An 11,537-nucleotide genomic window follows, 5' to 3' on the forward strand; every position below is an offset into this window, starting at 1 on the left:
CTTTTAAACTCAGGTCCTCCTGACTCCAGGATCTGGTGGTCTGTCTACTATGCCACCTAGCTGCCCCCAAAATATTACATATTTTTTTAAAATTTTCAATTCAATTTCAAGTGCAACTTCTCTTAGTTCTACTTTCCTATGAGATATGGCAATGCAGCCAAAAAGGTAAAATGTTCAGTATAGAGATGGTCTTATCAGGGCATTTACTACATTGGAAAAGTGTTTCTCAAAGGAGATAGAAACAGAGAAAGGTGACCCCTTTTCTTCTGTCACATTTCTGATACAAAATAAAACCTGATATTGCATTCTTCCAATTAGCTTGCCTGTTCATTTTATGCACTCTTTCAAATGCCCAAGAGAGTGATTTTGCACAAGAAAATGTGAAGGAGGTGGCTACTAGAGCAACAACTGTGAAATCCAGACAGAAATATCTTTTCCCTTCCCCTTAGATAAAAGAAAAATCTACTTATCTACTGTGGGAATGAATCATCAGGAGACCTGAACATCACTAGAATTTTCTCTTTGAGTTGAGAATATACTCACACTTGAATTTAACCTAGTCACTCTTTCTTTTTGTTTTGTTTTTTAAACTGACCACAACAATCCTATTTCAATATTTTCTTGTGGTTTAAAGTGACTTTGAAAACTCAAAGTTTTCATTCATGGAACACAGGCTCTGATGGTTCCTTATCACCTGAAAAGGGATGAGAGAATAGGTCCCCAAAGAACATCATGCTGCCTTACTAATGTAGGGAATTACCCATAACCAAGAGGTTGTCATTCAGGGGATGATTTTACTTTGTCCCCAATACCTCAAGAAATCATCTACAAAAATGTGGAGGAAAGATTAGAATTTGACCTAAAGATGAACTGTAGAAAAATGGAATTTAGAGATCTAAGGATTAGATTGCTATCATATGGTCCTTATGACCAACATGGCATCCTAATGCTAAAATACAGATTTGGAAACTGAGATCTTATCATAAATTCTAGAACAAAGAACTGTTCCATTTATTTGAAGTGCAGAAAAGTGATTTTTAAACAATTTAGAGATTTAAGCACAAGATTGCCATCATATGATACTCATGATCAACATAGTACTGATGCTAAAATACAGATTAAGACACTGAGATCTTATAAATTCTAGAACAATTACCTCTTCCAGTTTCCTATCTTATTCCAGATTTCATTTAAGCAGTGCACATGATTGACTCCTTTTACTGAAACTAAACAAAACTAAAATAGAAAAACAAAGCAACAAATTTTTTTTTTAAAAATCCTGAAAACCTGTTGCATATGTGGGGAATACTTATGAAATAGCTTAATGTTAATGGCTAAGAAATCCTAATAGAATATAAGTACTTCATTTCAGCAAGTTTTATTTTATTGAGCAACATATCAATATAGTTATTTCCATTTTCAAGTGCTGAGTGAAATAAAAGAAACGGGAAGGGGGAAAAAACACTATAAAAATTTTTTATGACTTCAAAGACCTTCAAAATGTCCTGGGCCCTGCAAGTGTCATGCTTTTCCCATTGACAGAACACATAGGAATGAAGCAGTAAACATTTAAAATCTTCGAGCTCAGTAATCATCTGAAACTGTAATGCTATTTCTCAGTCCCCTGATTACTGTCTGCTGTTTTTGTTTATCACTGGATCATGCACCAGCTCTTTCATTTGCTGCCTGTCAAGAGAAGGGAGGTTCCCTGCTCAAACCAACCTAATGCCTAGGGTGCTAAAAAAGAGAGAAATGGTGGAAGAGGGTATAGAGAGAAATTTTATAGCATTCCTTTCATCATTCTTTATGTCATGTTATTTTCTTTTGAGAAATTTTTATGTAAAATGAAAAAAACCTGGGGACATGAGAGCTCCCCCTAAACCATATCAAAGTACCTGTTTCTTCATTTTTTTGTAGTCTCTTAAAGGATATTCTTGGTTTAAATTGATGAATTTGCATAGAGCAATATCTTAAAGAGCAGGGCAGATATGCTAGCATTTCTGAGAGGTGGAGTGGTATATATATCATGTCTTTCTGAGCAAAATCATGTGTATGCACATTCAGCATAGATCAAAACCTTCAGCAAGAGTTAATCGAAGAGGGGTGGCTAGGTGGCACAGTGGATAGAGCACTGGCCCTGGAATCAGGAGGACCTGAGTTCACATCCAGACTCAAATACTTAATAATTGCCTAGCTGTGTGACCTTGGGTAAGTCACTTAACCTCACTGCCTTAAATAAAAAAATAAAAATATATTTAAAAAGAGTTAATAGAAGAAAAGGTGATTAGTAGATTTGTTAAAAAGGACCTAGAGAGAGGAATTGCATGACCCAGGAAGTTCCAAAGGCTTAGTTGAAAAGTTAAAAATTTCAAGTCAATTAAAAAATTCCAGTCTTAGTTGAAAGAGTTCTAGGTTTGAATATGAGCTCTATAATTTTTCCTTATATGACTTTGTTCAAGTCACTTAGCTTCTCTGAGATTCAATATCTTCATCTGCATGATGATGAGATTGAACAGATGGTAGCTAAAATCCCTTTTAATCTTTCACTCTGTGACCCAAGATTCAGTTTTGGTTATCAGAGATGAATTGAGCAAACTGATGTAGATAAAATAAGTGATGTAAGAGCTAGGATGGATGGAAGTCAGGTCAATATGATCAAGAAAACAGAAGATAAAAACATAAATATGAGAGAGTGGGAGAGAGAGAGAGAGAGAGAGAGAGAGAGAGAGAGAGAGAGAGAGAGAGAGAGAGAGAGAGAGAGAGAAGAGGAGAGGAGAGAGAGAGAGAGAGAGAGAGAGAGAGAGAGAGAGAGAGAGAGAGAGAGATTACTCTGTAATCAGAATAATGAAGAGAAATAGAGAGGAAACAAACAATTCTCTGAGACAAGCAAGAAGTTAAGGAAATGGGTTATATATGCACGAGAAACTGGTGAACTGCCTGTCAGCAATTCTGGCTCAACTGGACTGGATTTTTTTGCTCAGCGATCTTCTCTGAAGGTAGCTGAAAATGAGCCATAAATCACACCAAAAGAGAGCAGGGAAAGAAAATAGCTTCAAATGGGGAAGCCTAGGGAACCATTACTAGGGGGCTAAAATCTCATCTCAGAATTTGAAGAGCATCATCATTATATTATGATCTCATTAATGATGACCAAGCCCCAGGAGATCTGGCTTTTCAGATTGCTTGAACAATCAAAAGTCACAAGATGCCCCAGCCCCACATAGTCAAAACCACTTGAGTCTAGAGAAAAGACTAGGAGCAAATGACAGGAAAGTTGTGACAGTGTTTCTGTTGCCTCATCCTGTGGTTGAAATGGAAATAGCTCCCATATACTTTGTTGAAGAGCAAAGCCACGTTTTTCTGGTTCAAATGTGTGAGTTTCTGCCTGGATTGAGGACAAAATGAGGAAGGGTTCATTTGTGAACTTGGATTTGTCTTTCCAATGTTTTGCAAGCAGAGTGGACAGATTGAGGGAATAGGAAATTGTCAGCACTGTAAATTTGTGCAGATTACTTAATCTCCCTCAGGTGTAAAGTAGGCAGACCAGAATACTTAGTCTCAAGAAAGAAAATTATAGCTCAAAAAAAGATAGGGTTTTTTTTGTAAAAATTAAACAAGCAAAAAAGGAGAAAAAAACGTTTTAGATATCCTTAAAATTCCCTAAGTACGACTTTATAGGTATTAGAGCCCAGAATGTGTCTCACTTTGGTATTTATATCCCCATAATTGAATCAGAGCAAATACGTAGTGATTGTTTGTGAGATTGAATGATTTCAATCCTGAATTTCATTGTATCACCCCTGATAGCAATATGGTGCAAGAATATGCCACTTATTAGTATGTGGGAAGTTGTTTTAAAAATCAAATATCATTAAAATATAAAGAGTACTAACTTGCTGTGTGACCTAGTAGAAATCACTAAACCATTCAGTGTATTCCTACTATATTTGTCAAATGGGGATAATGTCAACTTTATCTTTCTCATTAATCAAAGGTGATAGCAAATTAGACAGCTTTGAAAAGACTAAAAGTTTTACAATATCAAAGTATTTTTCTAACATATTTACCTGAAAATAAGGCCTAGCTTGATATTTTGGGGGGGGGTATGCTCAAGATATAAGCCCTAATTCCAAAAATAAGCCCCAATTAAGATTGTCAGTCAGATGGACACACAGTATATCCACTGAAACTTATAATGGACATATTGAATAATAAAATAATAGTATTTATATAAATAAATTAAAATAAATATTATTGACATTTATACTTAATAATGTAAATCATAATTAAATATTTGTAAATACCCAAGCAGACACTTTTGGATGAGAGATAAATGCCAATGTTAACAGATAATTTGAATCTTATTACCAAATGATCAATCTCACCAAACACACAAAATGAGCAATTGCACCAGTAATGGAAGTACTTGATAATGGCTGGATGAAAATTCTTCACTAAGTGCAAGAAAGATAAGATTGATTGTGTTTCAGGCATTTATGTTCTTGAAACCTAAAACACCTGCCATACACAAACAGTTATAAATAAGTGGGTTGATATAATGTGGCCACTTATTTTGGAAGGTGGCCAAATAGGTCTGAGAGTCTGTGATTCAGCTAGCACTCACTGCTCTAAAGATATGAAGAACTTGCAATGCAGAGAGAACAGATTAAATGATGATTCCTGAAGGAATGCCTGTCTACAGACAATCCCTGAAAATAAGCCCTCTTGTGTCTTTTGGAGTAAAAATTAATATAAGACCTAAACTTATTTTCAGGTAAATACAGTTCTATTAGAAGAAAATGAAAGCATAATTATTCATTATCTCTAAAGAGATTTAAAGAATAAAGTTATTCACAACAGAGATAATAGGAGAATCTACCAAAGGAGCTGGGTGGCTAGGACGTACAGGAGACAGAATGCCAGATTTGAAGTCAAGACTCATTTTCCTGAGTTCAAATCTGGTTTCAGATACTTAAAAATTGTATGATCCCGGGCAAGTCACTTAACAGTGTTTCCCTCAGTTTCCTCATGCGTAAAATGAACTGGAGAAGGAAATGACTCAGCCAAGGAATATCTCAGCCAAGGAAACCCCAAATGGGATTATGAAGTCAGCCACTACTAAAACGACTGAACAAAAACCAGAGGAGTCAGAAGCACAAATAAATTATCACAATCTGATCACTTTCCTTCTTCCTTTCTCTCTCCCTTATCATCTTCCTTTCTATATACATACAACAAATTTTTAAAATATTGATAAATTCATATCTAAATATACAAAGAACAGAAAAAGAGAATTGTATTTAAAATAATGAACTTCAACTATATATTTTTAAAATATATTAAATTTAACATATAAGGAAATCTGACCTACTCGTGTGTCTTCTAAATTTTTCTATTTTCTGTATTTTAATTATTAAATGAAATGTTTTTCATCATTATTATTCAGTATTATATTCATATTTATTTTCTAACTAACCATAAATATATGAAATATAAAGAGAAGAGATAAAAGGAATCAGATAATGGGAAGTGGCTAGGAAATTGTAGAGTACAGGAAAAATGGGTCATATGACATAAGATTGGGAGGTAGGTTGGAGTCATGTCACTGAGAACTTCAAATGACAAAGTCAGAAATATATACTTTATTTACTAAGACAATTTGGTACAAAGGAAAATGTACTGACATTCTCAGAAGACCCGAGTTTCAATCCCAATTCTTAAATTGAGTAATTGTATGACTTTGCAAAAGTCCCTTAACCTTCTTGAGTCTCAGTTTTCTCATCTATTTAAAAAACAGATAAGGTTTAACTAGAAGCTTTCTGAGGTCATTTCCTGCTCTTGATGTATACTCATAAAATGGAAGTGCACTCAAAATTTCTGAGTCAAAGAGTGGCTTTATCTTCTCACTGACCAAAGTTAACCCCTTTTCATTGTTGCCTCTTTGTCTTTGCTCATACCTGAAAAAAACATCTCTCTCTCTTCTCCTGCCCTGTTTGAGTTCTCTTCTATATTAATAATACTAAATGATAATAAAAATTATGACAATTAATAGCTAGCATTTTTATAGAAAAGCTACATCAAGCCTTATGCTAAGTTCTTTAAAAATATTATCCCATTTGATCCTCACAAGAACCCTGTTGTTCTTATCCCCATTTTTAACTGTGAACCTGAATAACTGCACAGGGTTATATAGGTAAAATCTAACAGGATTTAAATTCTGGTCTTCCTATCTGTAATCCTAACACGCTTCTCTGTGAGATACTTTACCACCTCCTCTACTATCCTGCCCTGTCTTCTCCTTTTCTCCTCTCATCCTCTTTCCTTTTCCTCTCTTCCCATTTTGTCCGTGAATAGCCTCTCAATAATTCCAAACCTCTCAAAGCCCCCATCTTTGTAATTTGAATCATAGTACCTTAAAAACCTAGAGTTGAAAAGGTTCTTTAAAAAATCTAATTCAGCTTCTGAATAACTATAAGCATAGCTCTTAGCATTTGATAAATAATGCCATGATTTTTCTCATTTAATATTCAAGAGTTTTATCTCACCAAGTAGGCTATAAGCTCATTGAGAACAAGAACCATGTGCTACTTTATCCTTCTTTCTTCCTCTGAGGAAAAAGCAGTGTTTAATTGTGTAATACACACTTAATATATGATTAGTTGACTGACTAAACCTTCAGGGAAGATGTCTATTCTTTTCTTAAACTATTTTGAGAATGGTGACTCTACTACTCTGCCTAGAACCCTTTCCAATCACTTGTGGCTATCACTTCATGAAGAGGTTGCTCTGATCCACAGAAATTATTAGGCCAACATTCAGACTTAGAATATCTTAATCGAGTTATTACTTGCACTGGGCAAGATAAAACCCACTAATTCTTCAGACAGATAAGAATGAATCTTTCAATTGTACTGAGCTTGCAAAAACTCTTAGGCATATATGCATTGAATTCATGATTATTCACATTAACAAGATATAACTTTATCATATGGAGAAATAGATTGCTTTAAAAACAAGCTCATGGAAGAAGTTCTTGGATATACTATACTGCTTTCACAAAGGAACTACTAATTAAATATCTAAATTCTTGTTATTCTGTAGTGAATCTTCAGGCTTCATCTGTGAGATAAGGAACTCTCTCTGAAACTGGTCTATCAACTTCCTTTAGCATGATGGGCTAAAGGCACAATGATCCCACTGGTTTAGGGATTGAATAAAGATAGAAGCACTCCACTTATGCATAGTCATAAAAGGTCCTTACCTATCATTTTGCTCAAAAACGATATTGATTCAGAAGATTTGAATTATAGGCTCAACTATTATAGTTTGCTCTTATATGAGGAAAGGCTTGTTATTCAACCTCTCCAACTTTGATGTATTCTCCGTAATAAAATAAATATAATGGCTAGCCTGTATGTCTCTAAAGGAAGTCTTAAAGACCACATGAGATAACATGTGACAATGATGATGGGGAATTGCTCAAGGAAAAGAGTTCATTCTTGTGTGAAGAACTCACAACTGACCCTGGAGGTGTAAAAGCTCAGACTTTTTATTCACACACCTGCAAAGTTCACCACAGACCTGAAAAGCACAAGCAGTTCACAGATTAAACATCATATGGAAAGACAGAAAGTTGCTTGAGCACAAACTAATAGTTTCATTAAAAGAGAGAAAGAGGGGTGCCTAGGTGGCATAGTGGCTAAAGCACCGGCCCTGGAGTCAGGAGTACCTGGATTCAAATCTGGTCTCAGACACTTAATAATTACCTAGCCTTGGGCAAGCCACTTAACCCTGTTTGCCTTGCAAAAACCTAAGAGAGAGAGAGAGAGAGAGTGGTGATGTGCTCATTTTCAATATGTACCTCCCTGAAAAGGACACTGTCAAGAGTAATGAACTTGTCCACAGAACTTAAAACTTCTCCCTTTGCTGTAATTGGTGGCTCCATATATAGATGGTTCCAGATATGGATGATGTGGTGGTGGCCAATGGAGCACCTGAGTATTCTTTGTGTTTATTGTTACACCAAAATTAACACAAGTAGCTGAGAATCAATCCATACTTCAGAGGTTGCATTGAATGTACAATCGTCTGCAAACACATCATGCACCACACTCCCTCTACTTTGTTCTTGATTTGTAGCCTTTTCAAGTTGAAGAATTTGCCATGAGTGCAGTAGCTCACCTTGAGGCCATGTTCACCTTCAGTGGAGGCATTTGATAATATGGCTGAAAACATCATGCCTAAAAGTGTGGGAACAAAGATACATCCTTGTTTTACTCCATTGATGGATGGGAAATTTTGAGTATATTTTCCAGTATCCAGAACCTGGACATGCACATCATCATGAAATTGATGTAGAATACTTATGAACTTCTCTGGGCAACCAAATTTTGACATAATTTTCCATAAACCCTCATGACTGATGGTATCAAACCTCCATATGGTACTCAGTAAATCAAAGACACACTAGCTGTTACAGTTGGAAGATCAGCCCCTCACTTGAGATCGACCCCTCATTTAAAAGACAAAAGAAAAAATTAAACTTACTTAATGCCACATCCTTATTCACTGGACATTTATCTTTTTCTTCATAGTGCCTCCCTTACATATTGTTGAATGAAGGAATTAATGAGTAAATGAATTAAAAGTGAGGCTCAGGAAATTGTTTACATTATGTCCAAGAGATTCTGTTGACCATTTCTGCTAATCCATCCAAGGTTGAGATTAAAAGTTATCTTTTGGAATTTTAACTGGATATCAGTTTTATAGTTTGAACAGATTTCTTTGCTATTATCACTGGATAGCAGTTTTCCCAGATTAGTGTCGACCTGAAACTTATAAATAATATTAAACCATAAGGTTAAATGAATATAAATAAATAAAGCATTCAAAATATGATTTCACATAAAAGCATGTAGGAAAATTGCCTCCTTAGTGGAGAAAATGGAAAATTTCAAAGAGACTTATATTGTCAATTTCTATGATATGACTGCATACTTTGCCTTACTATAAAATCACGTGACCCTGAAGAAATAATTGTTGATAACAAAAAAACATTATAGACTATGGTTTGTTCTTACACCTTCTATATCTTTGAGCAAATATTCTGAGATTTAGGGATGAATTTTTAAAAATGTGAAGGGTAGCTTTTCCAGTTCTTTTCTACCAATATGTAATGGCAAATACCTTCTAAATGGGTGATTATGTGCCAAGCCTGCTTCTCAACTAATGGCTAAAGCAAAAGATCATCTTATATTAAAGCTAGGTAGCAGAGTAGATAGACTCATCTTCATCAGACTCATCCTCGTGAAATCAAATCTAATCTCAGATACTTACAAAATGTACTGAGTCTGGACAAATCACTTTACCCTGTTTCTCTGTTTCTTCAACTGTAAAATGAACTGGGAAAGGAAAAGGCAAACCAGTATCTTTGCCAAGAAAATTTCACATGGGGATCACAAGAAATCAGATATCACTGAATCAATTAGACAATAACGTAGGTAGAACATTTTTCATTGAAAAGCAAGAGCTGGGCCCGCAGGGGGAGGAGCGCCCGGGGGTGCGGGGGGGGGCGACCCACCGCGCCCCTCTGCGCCCTAGTTCTGGGAGGTGATCAGCGACGAGCATGGCATCGACCCCAAGGGCACCTACCACAGCACAGCGACCTGCAGCTGGAGAGGATCAACGTGTACTACAATGAGGCCACAGGAGGGAAATATGTGCCCCGAGCCGTGCTGGTGGACCTGGAGCCTGGGACCATGGATTTGGTGCAATCCGGCCCCTTTGGGTAGATCTTCAGTCCGGACACCTTTGTCTTTGGCCAGTCTGGGGCTGGGAACAACTGGGCCAAAGGCCACTACACCGAAGGTGCCGAGTTAGTGGACTCGGTCCTGGACATGGTTCGGAAGGAGGCGGAGAGCTGTGACCACCTGTGGGGCTTCCAGCTGACCCATTCGCTGGGTGGGGGCATGGGCTCCGGGCATGGGCACTCTGCTGATCAGCAAGATCCGTGAGGAGTACCCGGACCGCATCATGAACACGTTCAGTGTGGTGCCCTCGCCCAAGGTGTCAGACACCATGGTGGAGCCCTACAATGCCACCCTCTCGGTCCACCAGCTGGTAGAGAACACAGACGAGACCTACTGCATGGACAACGAGGGCCTCTATGACATCTGTTTCCATACCCTCAAGCTCACTACGCCCACCTACGGGGACCTCAACCACCTGGTATCTGCCACGATGAGCGGAATCACCACCTGCCTCCGTTTTCCCCGGCCAGCTCAACGCCGACTTGCCTAAGCTTGCGATCAACATGGTCCCCTTCCCCCGTCTCCACTTTTTCATGCCCGGGTTTGCCCCGCTCACCAGCCGAGGGAGACAGCAGTACAGGGCGTTGACGGTCCCCGAGCTCACTCAGCAGATGTTCGATGCCAAGAACATGATGGCGGCCTGTGACCCCCGCCACGGGCACTACTTGACGGTGACTGCCGTCTTCCGTGGCCGCATGTTGATGAAGGAGGTAGACGAGCAGATGCTGAATGTGCAGAATAAAAATAGCAGCTACATTGTGGAATGGATCCCAAATAACGTCCAGACAGCGGTGTGCGACATCCCACCCCGGGGTCTCAAGATGGCATTCACCTTCATTGGTAACAGCACTGCCATCCAAGAGCTCTTCAAGTGCATCTCTGAGCAGTTCACAGCCGTGTTCCACCAGAAGGCTTTCCTGCGCTGGTACACGGGTGAGGGGATGGATGAGATGGAGTTCACTGAGGCCAAGAGCAACATGAATGACCTGGTCTTGGAGTACCAACAATACCAAGATGCCACAGCAGAAGAGGGAGAATTTGAGGAGGAAGCTGAGGAGGAAGAAATGGCCTAGAATGTCTCCCATTGGGTCTACCCATAACACAGACCCCACATTATCCTTCCCAGTTCTGACCCCTCATTCTTGTCTGACATTTCTTCCCCTGGATTCTGCCTCGATTTCTCTGCTTCTCACCTCATTTCATAATTGTCCCCTGCCCCCCCCAACAAATCTTTATTCCCTCTAATTCTATTATACGGTCTCCCGATTTGTCTTCAACCCCATCCACATTTGGCTTCTCTGACCCCACCCAATCCTGTTACCCCAAATTCCCTGAAATTTTCCCCCTGATTTTTCTTCAATTTCTCTGACCTTGTATCTCCCTCAGCTTCACTGTTTCTCCAAACCTTGGCTCCTTTATTCTCTCTCTCTCTCTCTCTCTCTCTCTCTCTCTCTCTCTCTCTGAAATTACTGAAAGGGAGTCCATGAGAGAGAGGGACTTAAACCGAGAAGAAACGTTAGAGGTTACAAGCCCCTCTTCATAAAAAGGAGCTTTGAGTCATATACATATGAGAGAATGATGGAGTTGTTACCTGAACCCTGGGTTCTTGAGTTACCCCACTTCCAAATAAATTCATTCCTCTGCCAAATAACCATCCTATGCTATGTTGGGCATGTTTCCATTTTTCAAAATGAGCATGCACTAACTCCCACCTTAGTCTAGTGTTGT

The 11,537-nt window shown here is 38.3% G+C and overlaps 1 pseudogene; it reads left to right on the plus strand.

Annotated features, from left to right (window-relative positions):
• The first annotated feature begins 9,653 nt into the window (after positions 1–9,653).
• Positions 9,654–11,216, plus strand: LOC141498373 (tubulin beta-4B chain pseudogene; annotated as a pseudogene).
• The last annotated feature ends 321 nt before the right edge of the window (positions 11,217–11,537 follow it).

This window comes from Macrotis lagotis, chromosome X (assembly GCF_037893015.1).
Source record: "Macrotis lagotis isolate mMagLag1 chromosome X, bilby.v1.9.chrom.fasta, whole genome shotgun sequence".
NCBI lineage: Eukaryota > Metazoa > Chordata > Mammalia > Peramelemorphia > Peramelidae > Macrotis > Macrotis lagotis.